Source organism: Mirounga leonina, unplaced genomic scaffold (genome assembly GCF_011800145.1).
Source record: "Mirounga leonina isolate KUSES-001 unplaced genomic scaffold, KU_Mleo_1.0 Mir_418, whole genome shotgun sequence".
NCBI lineage: Eukaryota > Metazoa > Chordata > Mammalia > Carnivora > Phocidae > Mirounga > Mirounga leonina.
In genome coordinates this window covers 21,936,401-21,954,727 of record NW_023270739.1, presented here as the reverse complement: position 1 = coordinate 21,954,727, position 18,327 = coordinate 21,936,401, and the positions used below count along the sequence as shown (strand labels likewise).

Below are 18,327 nucleotides of genomic sequence, written 5' to 3'. Positions count from 1 at the left end.
TGGGCATAGAGTTTACTTAAAAAAATAAGTAATTGGACAAAACTGGAGGTATCACAATTCCAGATTACAAGGTATATTACAAAATACCTTGACCCTTTTCACAGAGCTGGAACAAATAATCCTAAAATCTGTATGCAACCAAAAAAGACCCCAAATAGACAGAGGAATGTTGAAAAAGAAAACCAAAGCTGGTAGCATCACAATGCCAGACATCAAGCTCTATTACAAAGCTGTAATCATCAAAACAGTATGGTACTAGCACAAAAACAGACATATAGATCAATGGAATAGAATAGAGAGCCCAGAAATGGATCCGCAACTCTATGATCAACTGACCTTTAACAAAGCAGGAAAGAATATCCAATGGAAAAAGGCAGGCTCTCAACAAATGTTGCTGGGAAAATGGGACAGCCACATGCAGAAGAATGAAACTGGACCATTTTCTTACACCACACACAAAAATAGACTCAAAATGGATGAAATACCTAACTGTGAGACAGGAATCCATCAAAATCCTAGAGGAGAACATAGGCAGCAATCTCTTTGACCTTGGCTGTAGCAACTTCTTGCTAGACACGTCTCCAAAGGCAAGGGAAACAAAAGCAAAAATGAACTATTGGGACTTCATCAAGCTAAAAAGCTCTGCACAGCAAAGGAAATTGTCAACAAAACTAAAAGGCAACCTACGGAATGGGAGAAGATGTTTGCAAATGACATATCAGATAAAGGGCTGGTATCCAAGATCTATAAAGAACTTATAGACTCAACACCCAAAAAACAAATAAGCCAGTCAAGAAATGGGCAGGAGACAGGAACAGATATTTCTCCAAAGAAGACATCAGATGGCCAACAGACAAGATGAAAAGATGCTCAACATCACTTGGCATCAGGGAAATACAAATCAAAACCACAATGAGACACCACCTCACACCTGTCAGAATGACTAAAATTAACAAGTCAGGAAACAACAAATGTTGGATGTGAAGAAAGGGAAACCCTCTTACACTGCTGGTGGGAATGCAAGCTGGTACAGCCACTCTGGAAAACAGTATGGAGGTTCCTCAAGAAGTTAAAAATAGAGCTACCCTACAACCCAGCAATTGCACTACTGGGTATTTACCCCAAAGATACAAATATAATGATCCAAAGGGGCACCTGCACCCAAATGTTTATAGCAGCAATGTCCACAATAGCCAAACTATGGAAAGAGCTGAGATGTCCATTGGCAGATAAATGGATAAAGAAGATGTGATATATATATCATAAACTGGTGCATTTACTGTGGAAAACAGTATGGAGGTTCCTCAAAAAATTAAAACTAGAGGGCACCTGGGTGGCTCAGTTGGTTGAGCAACTGCCTTTAGCTCAGGTCATGATCCTGGAGTCCCAGGATCGAGTCCTGCATCAGGCTCCCTGCTCGGCAGGGAGTCTGCTTCTCCCTCTGACCTTCCCCCCTCTCCTGCTCTCTCTCTCTCTCATTCTCTCTTTCTCAAATAAATAAAATAAAATCTTAAAAAAAAATTAAAACTAGAATCACCCTATAATCCAGGAACCGAACTACTGGGTATTTACCCAAAAAATAAAAAAACACTAATTCAAAGAAATACATGCACCCATATGTTTATTGCAGCATTATCTACAATAGCCAAATTATGGAAGCAGCCCAAGTGTCCAATGACAGATGAATGGATAAAGAATATGTGGTATATACACAATGGAATATTATTCAGCCATAAAAAAAGAATGAAATCTGTTTTGTAACAACATGGATAGAGCTAGAGAGAATAATGCTAAGCAAAATAAATCAGTCAGAGAGACAGATGCCATATGATTTCATTCATATGTGGAATTTAAGAAACAAAACAAATGATCAAAGGGAAAAAAGAGAGAGAGAGAGAGAAACCAAAAAACAGACTCTTAACTATAAAGAACAAACTGACAGTTACCAGATGGGAGAGGGGGGGGGGGGATGGGTGAAATAGGGGATGGGAGGATTAAAGAGTACACTTTTGATGATGAAAAAAAAGTAACTGAAAAATAATATAGCTGATTAATGAAAGGAGGGAGAGGTATAAGAGCCACACTGCTGTTGGCATGGGAATGCTGGGGATGGGAGTCCCTAACAATCAGCAAGGGTCACTGGCCCCTCTCAGAGAAGCAGGAGGGGGGCACTTCTCAGCAAGTCCTGTGGGGAAGGAACCAGAGTCAGGAAGGTGGGCAAGGCCCAGGTCTGCCACGCAAAAATGGAAATGCTTGATCAAAACAACTGGTTTCTTTTGCCGTTTGTTTCTTCTTTGGTTTTCCTCCTCCTTCCTTTCTTTGTCACATTCTCGTGAAAATGTATCCCACTGTCAAAAGTGGGCTGAATTTTTGAACAATGTGACAAAAAAAAAGGAGCACTTATAAATTGCCACTCTTCCCCACACCAGAACACATATATGCCACTCCATTTATTAGCATCAAAGCCTAACAACACACATTTATAGACCAGCTGGAAACCTGAGTCTGACGACCATTCACCAGGCCCACATCTTGGCCCTTTCATTCAATGCCTAGACATGATTCTATTTTTCTGTGACTCTCTACAAATGGATCTTTTGGATTATTCTTAAGAAAGGTAAGTATACCTCTAAAGTATAATCATTGGGAGGGGAAAAAAAAAAAGGCATGCTCCCCCTCCTTACCTGCAGGGCCCAAAATCAAGATACAAAAGCTGTAGTGCAAAAAACCCCAATGCAAAATCTCCTACCTTACATGAATGCCACATTACTCAAATACTCAGAGTGGGCAACTATAATTTAGGGAAGTTCCTAAAGGAACTCCTTTAAGAGTAGTGAGTGCTTCCCTTTCTAACCCCTTTAACAAGTCCCGAGACAGAGCCTTGGTCATCGTATAAAGACTAACCAGCCTCTCTGCCGACAAAAGGCTGCCCTTCTCTGCCTTCTCTCAAGAAACCGGCAGTGGCCGTGGTTTTGCTGTCTTCTTGCCCAAGGACCAGAAGTTGACCTCTGGATTCTCCAGCAGGTGATAATTATTACCAAATTGGTTAGTTCAACAAAAGAGCCCTAATACTTGCATAAAAGGTTTCTTGGAAGTTTTGGGTGACTGGTCATTCCCAGGAAAAGTCATTGTTGGGGCTTACAAAAGAATCCTTCTCTAAGTCAGAAGTTATCCAATTATCCCAGTTTTCTGGCATCTGGACCACTTTAAGAGAGAGGCTGGAATAGAATAGATGATCTCAAATCAAAACTGCCGAAGAATCTAAGCTAAATTCAATATAGTGGGGGCATGCACTAAATGTAAGAACTGAAGGATGCTTGGACAATATCTAATTCCATTTTACAGATGAGGAAGCCAAAGTACAGAAAATGGAATTGATAAATGCTAAATAATAGTTACTGTTTATCAAGCATTCACTATATTCTACAGATTGTGCTAAGTTATTTAACTGCATGATTTCATTTAATGCTTTCACTAACCCTGTGAGATACATTCTAGTAGGATCTCCATTTTATATGAGGAAAGTAAGGCTTTGAGAAGCAGAATAAGTACCCCAAACTACACGGCTGGCAAATGGGAGCACGAGACTTGTGTGAACTCCAAAGCTTGAGCTCTGCACCTTTAAAGACATTGCCTCTTATACCTCAGGTCACACAACTGAGAAATGGCAGGGACAGGGTTGGGATCAAGCCTGGGATTCCCAGGCTAATGTTTTTGTACCACCATGTCCTAATAGTAAATATGAATAAAATCAGAAGACTAGACCTTCACCAGTTACAGCCCAGAGACCTGATTCAGGCACAGTCAAAAGGTCTAGGTAAACCCAGTGTGGAGGATGTGCCCTGCTGTAAGGAGTGCCTTGGGATCAATCTGGTCTGGGATGGGAGGGTTCACTATGTTTGTCAGACTAGACTTCCTGTGATAAGAAAAGAGAGTCTATTCAGTGTGCACCTGCCAATGGAGTTAGAGAAACTCTAGATACTAAATTTACCAATATACTAACTTCTCTAATTTCCCTGGGTCTGACTTGATATTAAACTTCTATAATCTGCATTGAGCAAATGTGATAGAAATTTGGTAGGGTACAAAAGCCAATAGTTCTGATTTGCCTAAAATTGCATTTCATCCAGCAAGCATTTTTTTCAATCTACATGCTATCTCTCACCCTGGGAACCAAGGGATGTTAAGGTTTGGCTGATTTTCTTGCAGAGATGCTTTGTAATGCATACATTGTAAAATTACATCTGTTCTTTTTATTTATTTTATTTATTTATTTGGCAGAGAGAGAGTACGAGTAGGCAGAGTGGTAGACAGAGGGAGAGGGAGAAGCAGGCTCCCTGCTAAGCAGGGAGCCTGACGTGGAGCTTGATACCAGGACCCTGGGATCATGACCTGAGCCGAAGGCAGACGCTTAACGGCTGAGCCACCCAGGCGCCCCACATCTGTTCTTTTTAAAGCTTGGATTCTGTATATGATAAATCCCTTGTGAATGAATTCTACCAACTTTAGCAATTCTCACTGTTAAAAAACCACCCCCTTGACATAGTTTATTACTATGGGTCATGTATAACAGCATCGTACTCATCCTTGGTGCTATGTGCCAGCTAAATTCACCTCCTCCACCTACTCTGCCAAGCCATCTCTTCTTGGTTCTAACCCTACTTGTTTCAAGAAACCACTTCTGAAGGTACTGGGTTATTATTAAAAAATGCTCTTTGCTTGCTTAGTGCTTTACTGTCTACAAAGCACGTTTATATAAACTGAGTCACAAGAACCTGCTGTGGTAAGCAGAAGACATGTTATTATCCCTAAATGACTAAAGGAGCAGAGGTTCAGGGAGTTCAAGTGACTTACACAAGATCCCACGCCATTGACTAATGAACCTAGATGTTCTCACTCTAGTTTTTTTTCTTTCAATTTTTGCTTTCTTGATTTTTTAGAGTAGTTTTAGGTTCGCAACAAAATTGAATGGAAAGTACAGAGAGTTCTCATAGACTCCCTTCAAGGTTTTTGGGGTTTTTTTCCATTAAAATACACTGTCTGCTCCATATCACTTGAGGTCTTTTTAAACTTGAAAAACTAATTCTCAGTTTACCCAGAAGAATAAATTGGTGAAATTGTTTAAGCTGTTTTTGATGTAGGAAGAGTAACCAGAGGAGGTTTGCTGTACCAGATATTATTAAGATGTGACAGCTAATATTTATTGAATGCCTAATTGTGCTGGGAAGCTTTACAACTACCCTAAAAGGTAGCTACTATGATTACCCTCATTTTACAGATGAGGAAGATAAGGCAAAGGGAAATTCAGTGACTTTCCCAAGATCACATGCATGGATGGAGCTGGTGATTGTAGACCAGTCAGTTTGGTTGGCTTCAAGCCCTCCTTCCTAACACTCTACTTGTGTCTCTCATATTATACAATCTGAATTATTGAAATAGACGAAAACTCAACTAGGCAGACTAATGAAATAGAATAGATAGCTCAGAAGCAGACTTTAATGTATATAAGACATCCCAGGACCCCGGGATCATGACCTGAGCTGAAAGCAGACACAACCACTTAACTGAATATATGATTAACTTGAGAACTCAAATCAGTGGATGACATAGAATATGTTCAATACATGGCTCCAGAGTGATTATAGAGCATAGGCTTTGGTATCAGACAAATCTGCGAGTATATAGCACTAGCTTTCTGACCTTGGCATAAAAGCAGTGACTTACTCATGGAGGCATGTAAACTGCTTCGTGTAGTACCTTGAACAAAACAAGCACTCAATAAACGTTAGCTATTATAATTAGCACTCAGTAAATACTGGCTATCATTATTACTGGCATGGGAGAAATAAAGCAAGAATCTTCATACCACACACAACAAAATTTCCAACTAAATGGAGAAAAATGAAATTAAAAATAGAGTAGGTTTATCTAATTTTAGCATGAGGAAAGATTTTTCCAGTCATAAAAACAAGGGAGAGAGATCTTAAAACAAAACATTGATAATTGTACAATAATAAAAGTTAATTTAAACACTATGTGTAGGGTTTTTTGGGTTTTTTTTGGTTTTGTTTTTTGTTTTTTTGAGGGAGAGAGAGAGCAAGAGAGCACGCAGGAGTGGGGAGAGGCAGAGGGAGAGAGAATTTTAAGCAGGCTCTACGCCCAGTACAGAGCTCAATGTGGGGCTTGATCTCATGACCCTGAGTTCATGACCTGAGCCGAAATCAAGAGTGGGATGCTCAGCCGACAGAGCCACCCAGGTGCCCCTAAGCATTATAATATGATAGGAGTTTAGATACTAAATTTACCAATATACTAAATTTACTAAATTAAATTTAAAAATTCCTGGTGATTCATCCAGTAAAGAGTAATTTCTAGTGAAAATAAGTATAAAATTTTAAATACTAATTTCAATTTTTAAAAAATTTCACTAGAAATTATTCTTTGTTGATTAGATCACCAGGACTTCTTAGCACAAGATCTAACATCTTAACCAAGGCCTGGGCTCTGGGCTTGTTCTGCCTTTCCCAGTCCTTAAAGGCCTTAAAGAGAGAGACATGATTAAAGAGACCGAGTCAGATGATTGCAGGCTCTTCTTTCCCAGTTCTTGCACAAGCTGCTCAATTCTCATCCAGAGCAGGAAAGGCCAGGATTTTAGAAAAAGCTAATAAAGAATTTCACATTACATTGTAAGATCTCTCTTAACAATTTAGATTTATCAACAGTATTAAAATGTTTTTGCTTCTGATTTAAGCATTTCTCATTTTACAATTTACTTGTTTTGTGTATATGTAATTTTGTTTTATTTCATGTATTTTTTAAAGTTTATTATTATTATTTTTTAAAATAATCTCTACACCCAACATGGGGCTCGAACCCATGACCCCGAGTTCAAGAGTCACACACTCTTCTGAATGAGCCAGCCAGGTGCCCCTGTGTGTATGCAATTTTAAATAATTTTTTTTTTAAGATTTTATTTATTTATGAGAGAGAGAGCAAGAGCACCAGAAGGGGAAGGGACAGAGGGAGAGGGAGAAAGAGGCTCCCGACTGAGCAGGGAGCCTGACATAGGGCTCCATCCCAGGACCCCGGGATCATGACCTGAGCTGAAAGCAGACACAACCACTTAACCAACTGAGCCACACAGGCGCCCCTTAAATAAGTATTTTAGATACTAAGTATCTATCACATTTGAAAGGCACTCCACAAAGCAATAAGTGGTTATTTTCACACCAAAGTCCAGGTGGAAAAGTGGAGTGAAAACAAAGCATGGTTGAAAGTGGGTGCTTCTGGGTTTCACCCCTGGCTCTGCCTTTTTCTAGCTATATGACTCGCAACAAATTGCCACACTTGGTGGCACATTTATTTCCTTACCTGTAAAATGGCGATGATAATCGCCTTTCTCTCGGGGTGTTGTTCTAAGTAGTATAGATAACAAATGTAAAGCATCAGCTGCACTGTCTGGCCACAGAGTAGATACTTCGTCAATGCTTGCTCTGGTTCTTATCACTTCCTAATTGTTTGATTTGTCCTCCTTGGTTGCTGGTTAACTTGCCGAGATGGTTAGCTTCCCATTTTAGGTGACAAGTGTCTTGAACACAGGGACTAGTCTCATATTTCCTTTGAACAGTGTTTTCCCTACTGCTGGTGCTTCTTGCCCTGACTTCCTTTCTTTCTCTCCCTCTTCTTCACTGCTTCCACACCAGGTCTTGTACTGGTCACCTGACAAGGCTGACTGACTGAGAAAGTTGCGTACTACAGGGTGACTTATTTCCATGAGTTACTAGGAAAAGAAGGGTTTGTGTGTGCCTGTGTGTATGTATTTTTTCTTCGTATTACAGATATAAGGCAAAGTGATAGAGTGACTTGCCCAGGGTCCCACAGGCTCTGCATCTCTTCTTGCCTATCTAATCATAGGCCTATCATCTAATCATAGGCCTATCATCATAGGCCTCATAAAATGCCTATCATCATAGGCCTCATAAAATGCCTATCATCATAGGACTCATAAAAATATATGATTCTAAAGATTGCAGGGGCGCCTGGGTGTCTCAGTTGGTAAAGCATCCAACTCTTGGTTTTGGCTCAGGTTGTGAGATCTGGCCCTGAGTGGGCTCCAGGCTTAGCAGGGAGTCTGCTTGGGATTCTCTCCCTCTCCCTCTACCCTTCCCCCTGGGTGCGTGTATGTGCTTTCTCTCTCTTATTCTATCTCTAAAATAAACAAATAAATCTTTAAAAAATTAAGATTGCAGAGGGCTCCCTACATTTGAATGGTGGCTTCTTGTAGTCTCTTCACAGCAGTACTGAGGATTGTCTTCCATTTCAGAATTTCCAATTTTGAGTGAGGATGTTGAAAGATCCAACCTTGAAACAACAACACACATACTAACTCAAAAGGGATATTTAAAAATTTACCCCAAGTCAGTACTCACTATATAAATCCTGCTCAGCCATCAGTCTACCCAGGACTACTTGAAAAAGGAACCAAAATCCAGGGGTGCCTGGCTGGCTCAGTCGGTTTCGGCTCAGGTCATGATCTCAGGGTCGTGGGGTCAAGCCCTAGGTCCAGCTCCACGATCAGTGGGGAATCTGCTTGAGATTCTCTCTCTCCCTCTCCTCTCCCTCTGCCCCCCATCCCCTGCCTCATGCTCTAGAATGCAGTCACTCTCTTTCTCAAATAAATAAAATAAAACCCTAAAAAAAAAAAAGAAAAAAGAACCAAAATCCATTCATATTAAAGTATAAGTAATTACTTTAAGAATGACCTCTCCTCAGGAGATTTGCACTAAAATGGCATCAAAGCTTTAACCCCAAGGAATTAAATCCCTATGATGACTTCTGAAGTATTAGAATCCCTACACACCCTATGGACCTACAAATCAGATTCTTCAGCAACCCCCAGTCTCAAGATCACAGCTCTCAAGAGAGAACATTTTACCGGTAATCAGTTGACTTGGGATCTGTTCCTGTGTCTCCTTCATGGACACTGGAGGAAAAGAAGCACTTTCTTTTTAGGCATGGGGCATGTGAATCTAGGGCTGGCAGTGACTATATCCTTCACTGTGTAAAGCAAGCCTAACTGTAGAATTCAGCCAAGCAGAGATGGACAGAGAAGAGTCTCTGCAAGTGTGGAGTCCCACATCCTGCCTTGGATCTTTGCTTCTGCAGTTCTTCCTTTAATCTTGTGAGATCTCCGCAGTACACTAGCAAAGAATTCTCTTGTTGCTTAAGCTAATGTGAATTGTGCTCTTGTCACCTACAACTTAGATTCCTGATAAACATAGTCACATTCAGGTTCATCATCATGGAATCATGAGAACCATCCTAACTCTAGATTAGAAGGATTGAACAAACTCCATCCTAGTTTCCTTAGGGTTGGATAATATAATGCCAGCCTCTCACTTTGGAATTTCAATCCTGCCCCTTAATGACTAAGGCCTTGCTCCTTGCTCACAGACTATTTGCTTGCCATTCAATTGCCTGCCGAGAGATTTCCTGTCACTGACTTTACCCACCTATTTGCATTCCTTGACATTTTCATGATGAACCCTCTGGATACCTTATGATTTACTTCATTCCTATGTACTGTTTTGCCATACTTACTGGGCTTGTTCTTAGCATATGCATATTTCCTCAATATCTATCCCACTCCAGTAAGACAGTTCCTTTGATTCCTTAATACATCAGATTCAGAAACATATGTAGGGCATGGGGAGGTGTGGGAGGGACACCTGACTCCTAAAAGCACATTCTCTAAAAGCAGAAACTTTCAAAGTTCTTAGGTTATGGTGAAAGTTCTTTAAGTTCTTAGGTTATGATGAAAAGGTTATGAAAAGCAAATCTATGAGATCCAGGGCAACCAGCCCCAACTCCTACTCACTCCCTGAGCCACACAGAAGTTGGCTATATTGTCTGTATTTCAAGGGATGACAAGGTTCCCTTTTCCCAAAAACCCATATCCTATCCCTTTTACAACCTCATTCAGGGATAGACTGTATTCTTTCTAGATTTGTGTAACCATAATCTTCCTTGAGAAGTCTCCTTTATAATATTTAAACAATTTAAGAACAAATCTTTGTCTTTTAACACAGAAGCTTTGGTTTCTAGTCCAGGTTGGTATGTTTTTGTGATGGAAGGCCCTGGGTGCTCTTCTGGCAGGGGACAGGTGAGTCATTGTTACCAAAGTTGGTTTCTCAGAACCATGAAGAAAAATCTCCCAGGGCACAAGAGTGGAGAAATCAAGGAAGACTGGTTTAGAGGGGATGCATTTGAAAATTTTGACCTGGAATCCAGGAACTTAAAAGCCTGGCTTTGATTGAGGTTATACCAAGAGAATGACTAGGAGAAAGTTTCCAAATTCAGGGAATGCAAGTGATTCTCACTCTGGTTGCTCATCAGAGTTGACCCTAATTTGGGTGGGTAAAGGGATCTTACCATTTTCTAAACAGATCTGGGATAACAGTGAGAAGTGGATGACAACAGGTAAATTGCTATCCTGGGTTATGTGGGTATATTGGTTTTGATTGACATGAGCTAGGAAAAAAGGAAGAAGGAAGATGAGGGGGGAGAGGGGAAAGAGAAGAGAAAGTGAGTATTTTGCTAGATCATCATCAACACAAAAATCAGTTGTCAACATTTTAATATTCTTACCAGGGCATTAGCAAAATTTTCCATAAAACCCCATAATGACCCATGAAATATGTTAATTTGCTCTGGAAATAAAACAGCTTTTTAAATTGAAAATTCATTCCTCTGTATATCAAGATTGTACTAATGCTTTTGTTCTAAGAACAATAACCACGACTAATATTTATTGAGCACTTACTATATGCCAGCCACTATGCTAAGCACATTACATGCATTATATCATTTATTTCTCTCAACAAAGTTATACCATTAGTCATTCTCATTTTACAGGTGAGGAATTCAAATAGATCTAGAATAAGACCTAGAAAATTTGCTAGGACTTGTTCTAACAAGTTCCCAGTGACGTTGATGCACCGGTTCAGGGGCCACACTTTGAGAACCGCTGCTACAGAGACTTTCAGTCTCTTGATTAACAGCAATCATTTGTTCTTAAAATTAAAAATTGTATTGCTAGAATTATCTTGTTAAAGCAAATGTATTGGGCTTCATGAACCATCAGGAGCCTATAATAATACCTCTATACTGAAGGGTTACTCTGAGGATCATATGAGAGAATGGAGATAATAATAATAATAATAATAATAATAATAATAATAATAATATAACAAGCACATAACTAGTGTCTACCACTGGGTGATGAATGGAAGTGCTGAATCACTATATTGTACGCCTGAAACTAATATGACACTGTACCTTACTTGGAATTTAAATAAAAACTTAAAAAAATAAATAGTTTCTACTATACTTAGATACTTTTCCAAGTGCTTTAGTGTTAACTTATTTAATATTCAGAACCACCCTGGAAGGAGGTATAATTTGCAGTACCATGTCACAGATAACGAAACTGAGGCAAAGAGGGGTTATAAAATTCAAAGTTATACAAATAGTAAGTGCAATAGCCAGGATTTGGATCCAGGAATCCTAAGAGCAAAGGCTTAATCACTACAGTAGATTACTTCTCTATCTCAGAGGGGTCTTGTAGAGATAGCTGCCACTACTATTTTTTCTCATTGTCAAAATCATTATCACTATTATGATAGCAGAATGGATAAAGTAGCAGAAAGGATACTATACTGGGAGTTAAAAGACCAGGGCTGGGGTCATGGCTCTATCAGAAACTGTATGACTTTGGGCAAGTTACTTGACCCTTTGGCATCTCAGTTTTCTCCTTAGCAAAACAGAAATCCTATTAACTACCCCACAGGGATATCTGGACAATTAAATTAGATAATGGCTAGAAAGATTCCTATGATCTGTAAAATATTATAAACTAATATGATTTTAATATTTAAAATATCAGTTCTTTTGCTACATTGAATCTTGCTTGTATATATTCAACACAATAGGAGCCAAAGTGAGAAATCTTACAGTTCTGAAAATAAAGCTACACTCTGGGGATAAAAGTGGGATCTACCAGTACTCTCCAAAATGTAGTGCTAAGCTCTGCTGAGGTTCCTCATCCTTTTTTAATTACATGTCTGTGCCAGTCACCCATATTTCCCTATCAAGTTTTCTGAAATTATTATCAGCAAAAAATTCAGACCCCTAATGCTTTATTATTATTCTTAACATTCTTGTGTTTGGTACTTGCAAATGTCCCCCCCCACCTTTGTTGTTTGTTGTATTGTGGTAAAATATACATAACACAAAATTTACCACTTAACCATTAAAATATATTTTTTAAAGATTTTATTTATTTATTTGAGAGAGAGAGACAGATAGTGACAGAGATAGTGAGAGAGAGCACAAGCAGGGAGGAGAGTGAGAAGCAGGCTCCCCTACTGAGCAGGGAGCCTGATGCGAGGTTCGATCCCAGGACCCTGGGATCATGACCTGAACCGAAGGCAGAACGCTTAACGAATGAGCCACCCAGGCACCCCTAAAATATTTTTATTGTGGTTAAATTTGCATAACATTTTATGTTATGCCAATATGTTTTATTGTGGTTAAATTTGCAAACATAAAAATTTACCATTTCAACCATTTTTAAGTGTATAGTTTTGTAGCATTAAGTTCATTCGCATTGTTGTGCAACCATCACTACCATCCATCTTCAGAAATTTTTCTTCTTCCTCAAATGAAACTCTGTACCCATTTAGCAGTAACTCCCTATCCTTCCCTCCCCCCAGCCCCTTGCAACCACCATTCTACCTTCTGTCTCTATGAATTTGGTTACCTTAAGTACCTCATATAAGTTTCACTTAGCATGTCTTCCAGTTTCATCCACCTTATAACCTGTATCAGAATGTCATTCCTTTTTTTTTTTTTTTTAAGATCTTATTTATTTGAGACAGAGAGAATGAGAGAGACAGAGAGCACATGAGAGGGGGGAGGGTCAGAAGGAGAAGCAGACTCCCCGCCGAGCAGGGAGCCCGATGCGGGACTCGATCCCGGGACTCCAGGATCATGACCTGAGCCAAAGGCAGTCGCTTAACCAACTGAACCACCCAGGCACCCCTGTCATTCCTTTTTAAGTCTGAATAATATTCCATTGTATGTACATACCATAATTTGTTTATCCATACACTTGTCCATTGACATTTGGGTTGTTTCCACCTTTTGGCTATTGTGAATAATGATGCTATGAATATTGGTATACAAACATCTGTTTGAGTCCAATCACCTCCAGTTGAAGAAATTTCATCTAGCTCTCAAATTATTTTTAAAAACAGTTTTTCAAATACAGTGTCTGACACAAAATTAAAAATAATCATATCCACAGGGAGTCAAGAGAACATGAATGAGAACCAGCAGAAACAAAAGGAGAACCTAGAAATAAAGTCACATAAATATGCCCATCTGATTTTTGAGAAAGATGCAAAAGCAATTCAATGGCAGAAAGAGCATTTTTTGACAAGTGCTGCTGAAGCAACTGGATATCCATAGGCCAAAAAAATGAACCTCAACCCAGGTCTCACATCTTAACACAAAACGTACCCCAAATGGGTCATGGACTTAAATATAAAATGTAAAACTATAAATCTTCTAGAAAAAAAAATAGGAGAAAACCTTCAGGATTTAGGTGTAGGCAGTGAATTCTTAGATTTGATACCAAAAGCACTACTTATAAAAAACTTTTGATAAATTGGACTTCATCAAAATGTAAAACTTTTTCTCTGCAAAAGACCCTATTAAAAGATGAAAAGAGAAGATGGCGTCCAAGGCTAAGAAGGAAGCCGCTGCCCCTCCCAAAGCCGAAGCCAAAGCAAAGGCTTTGAAGGCGAAGAAAGCGGTGCTGAAAGTCGTCCACAGTCACAAAAAAAGAAGATCCGCACGTCACCTATATTCTGACGACCCAAGACACTGCGTCTGCGGAGGCAGCCCAAATTTCCTCGAAAGAGCGCCCCCAGGAGAAACAAGCTTGATCACTATGCCATCATCAAGTTCCCCCTGACTACTGAGTCAGCCATGAAGAAAATACAAGACAGCAACACGCTTGTGTTCATTGTGGATGTCAAGGCCAATGAGCACCAGATCAGACAGGCTGTGAAGAAGCTCTACGACATTGACGTGGCCAAGGTCAACACCTTGATCAGGCCTGATGGAGAGAAGAAGGCATATGTTCGACTGGCTCCTGACTATGATGCTTTGGATGTTGCCAACAAAATTGGAATCATCTAAACTGAGTCCAGCTGGCTAAATCTAAATATAAATTTTTTCACCAAAAAAAAAAAAAAAAAAAAAAAAAAAAGATGAAAAGACACTGGGAGAAAATATTTACAAAGTACATATACAACAAAGGATGATTATCTAGAATATATAAAGAACTCTCAAAAGTCAACAATGCAAAAAGCTAATAATCCAATTAGAAAATGAGCAAAGACGTGGAATACATTTCGCTGAAGAGGATATACAGATGGCAAATATTCAATATCATTAGCCATTAGAGAAATGCAAATTAGGGGTGTCTAGCTGGCTCAGTCAGTGGAGCATGAGACTCTGGATGTCAAAGTTGTGAGTTCAAGCCCCATGTTGGGTGTAGTGATTGCTTGAAAATAAAATCTTAAAAGAAAAAAAAAGGAATGCAAATGAAAACTACAAGGAGATACCACTACATGTCTACAAGAATGACTAAAATAAAAAATGGTGATAATATCCAAATACTGGTGAGAATATGGAGAAATGATATCACTCACACATTGCTGGTGGGAATGTAAAACAAGATAGCCTCTTTGGAAAACAGTTTGAAAGTTTCATATAAAAGTAAACATGCCATTGCCACATAGCCCAGTAATTGTACTTTTGGGCATTTATCAAAGACAAATCAAAACTTATATTTAGGGCACCTGGGTGGTTCAGTTGGTTAAGCGACTGCCTTCGGCTCAGGTCATGATCCTGGAGTCCCGGAATCGAGTCCCGCATTGGTCTCCCTGCTCAGCAGGGAGTCTGCTTCTCCCTCTGACCCTCCCCCCTCTCATGCTCTCTGTCTCTCATTCTCTCTCTCGCAAATAAATAAAATCTTAAAAAAAAAAATTAAAAAAAAACTTATATTTACACAATTCCTATACATGAGTGCTTTAGCAGCTTTCATAATAGCCAAAAACTGGAAAAAAAACCCAAATACCCAGATGTCCTTCAAGGAGTGAATGATTAAACAAACTGGTACATTCATATCATGGAATACTATTGGGCAATAAAAAGGAACAAGCTACTAATATATACAACTTGGATATATCTCCAGAGCATTAAGATGACCGAAAAAAGACAATCACCAAAAGTTACACATCATATGATTCCATTTATATAATATTCTTAAAATGACAAAAATATAGAAATGCAAAACACATTGGTGGTTGCCAGGGTTAAAGAGGGGGTGGAGAAAGAGGGAAGTGGGTATGGCTGCAGAAAGACAACATAAATGATCCTTACCTTGATAGAAATGTTTTGAATCTTGACTGTATCAATGTCAATATTCTGGTTGTGATATTGAACTATGGTTTTGCAAGATGTTGTCATATGGAGAAAATGGGTTAAGGGTATATGGGATCTGTATGTGGGTCTATAATGATCTTAAAATAAAAAGTTAACTTAATGAGGTGCCTGGGTGGCACAGTCAGTTAGGCATCCGACTCGGTTTTGGCTCAGGTCATGATCTCAGGGTCGTGATTTCAGTGTTGTGAGATTGAGTCCTGCATTAGGCTCTGTGCTGAGCTCAGAGTTGCTTGGGTTTCTCTCTCCCTCTCCCTTTGCCCCTCCCCCACCCCTCTCTCTCAAAACAAAATCTTAAAAAAAGTTAATTAGTTAATTTAAAAAGTATGTATGTGGCTGGCATCATATTTCTGTTGGACCCTGCTACAGTAAAAGAATTTGTAAGATCCTTTGAGGTAGAGAGTTCATATCACATGAAGTATAATCGATGCTTTCAGTGAAAGCAATATAAATTTTTGTATCTTTCTCCTGACATTCACTAATACTTATTAAAATTATTAACACAAACCAAATATCACTAATATAATGTTTTGCCAATATCTCACTCACGTGCTGTTTTTATTCTTTTTTTCTTAAACCTGGAGGATTATTTATAAATCTAACTAATAACTTCTACTTACCAGATGAAACATGGTTGTCTTTTTTCACTTTCACAAGATGATCTTCCTTATGATATTCCTTTCTTGAAAAGCTGCTGATTTGGGTCATGGCATTGGGATCTTTTTGCAAGGTAGTGTTTTTCTTCAACATTGAACTTTTGGTTGCACGCTTACAAGCACCTTCAATAAGATCATGCCAATTGTAATTCATAAGATTTACAATTCCCGCAGGGTAAATAATGTTATATTCAGCATATTTCTGCAATATGTCGCCAAGCTCATGCAGTATTTCAGAAGCAATGAGTTTATATTCTTCAAATAGATCCTTTTGCAGGTATATTTTGGAGAATGGAAGGTTAGGAGAAAACTTGACAACAGTAGGAGTTCGTGAGATGTCAAATGAAGAGAACTCATCTTGCTCCTCAGCTTCAGCTATTGTAGGTAGTCTTGCTTCCTTTAGTTCTTTAGATATTATACTCTTTGTATGGCTGTAAAAAACATAGGTGAGCCATAAAGATATTTTATCTTCTTTAACCTGGTAATTCAACTTCTAGAAGCCCATCTTAAAATGTAATAAAAAAGGTATATAACATCTGTGAATAAAACTGCTAACACTTTTTGATATTAGAAAAAAATTGAAAGAAATCTAATGACTCATAAGGATATAGCTAAATAAATAATGCCATACTCATACAATGGGTAGCATGAAAAATTGTTTGGAAAATTTCTCCTAATAATTTAGAAAAATGCTTATGTTATAATATATAAAGACTATACATAATTGTGTATGTGGGGGGTCCTCAAATGTATAATGTATATATCATATATCTGGTAGTAGAGAGACTAAGCAAATATCCTCCAAAAAAGTAAATTGATTATCAGATTGTGGAAGTCATTTTTTATTGTCTTTTTAAAGACTTTTCTAACTTTTCTTTCTTTCTTTCCCTTCCTTCCTTCCTTCCTTTTTCTTTCTTTCTCTCTCTTTCTTTCTTTCTTTCTTTCTTTCTTTCTTTCTTTCTTTCTTTCTCTCTCTCTCTCTCTCTCTCTCTCTCTTTCTTTCTTTCTTTCTTTCTTTCTTTCTTTCTTTCTTTCTTTCTTTCTTTCTTTCCTTTTCTTTTCTTTCTTTCTTTCAAGTAGGCTCCACGCCTACTTGAACTCACAACCCCGAGAGACTTGCATGCAAGAGTCAGCATGCACTACTGATTGAGCCAGCCAGGCACCCCTCTAACTTTTCTATAATGAATATTTATTATGTCTATACACAGAAGATAAAAACATGCATGTATGTTGCTTATTCATTACTTTAATTATAAGACAAGACAGAGGCCATTTCTTCCAGAAAGCCTTCCCTGAATTTCTCAGGTTAGTCAACAAACATGTGCTATGTTCCCTTAGCCTATCTTACACACACCATCAAATGTTACTATATTATACCATAACTCCAAAGCAGCAACAGAAACAGATCCACAGAAGGATTAGGTGTCTCAGATAATGGAATTTTCAGCCACAGTTTATGAAACAACTATGCATAACATATTTAAAATTTACAAGTGGCCTTCCCCTTTTGGTAATAGCATCTAGGTAATTCAAAGTAACCCTCTCTTGGAGACAACTACAAAAGCTGGAAAAAAAAAATCTCACAGGCTACAGAGAGCTAATAAGAGAGTGATGACTTACTATCAGTATCTGGAAGAAGATGGAATCCAAATAGATAAACCCCATATTTTCCCCCCTTGTGGGAGGTCAGGGGTGGGGAAGGAGAATTTACTAATTCTATAAGAGGCATCTGAGAGTCTTAAAGACTGGTCAGGGCTTTTGATAGCTTTGTAGAGGCTAAGGGTTCAAAATTTGGAGTCTAGGGCCTTTCACGGCGAGGTTATTGGTTGAGATGCAAAAGGCTGTGTACTAGGAATAAGGGTTATCCAGAAGTACACCTGGACCAGCTCATTATAACACAACTTCAAATTATGTCATTTCCTGACCTTGAATTAAGGCGACCCCAAAGTGTTGCTAACCCCAAGCCTCTGACAGAAACAAATGGAAATCTCCTCCAGTGGAAGCTAACTTCATCCTAGCCCTCAAATTATTTTTAAAAATAATTTTCAAATACAATATGTGACACAAAGTGTTTTAAAAAACAAGATTCACAAGGAGT

The 18,327-nt window shown here is 38.7% G+C and overlaps 1 pseudogene; it reads left to right on the top strand.

Moving 5' to 3' along the window:
• Positions 1-13,795: 13,795 nt before the first annotated feature.
• On the top strand, positions 13,796-14,335 carry LOC117998535 (annotated as a pseudogene).
• The last annotated feature ends 3,992 nt before the right edge of the window (positions 14,336-18,327 follow it).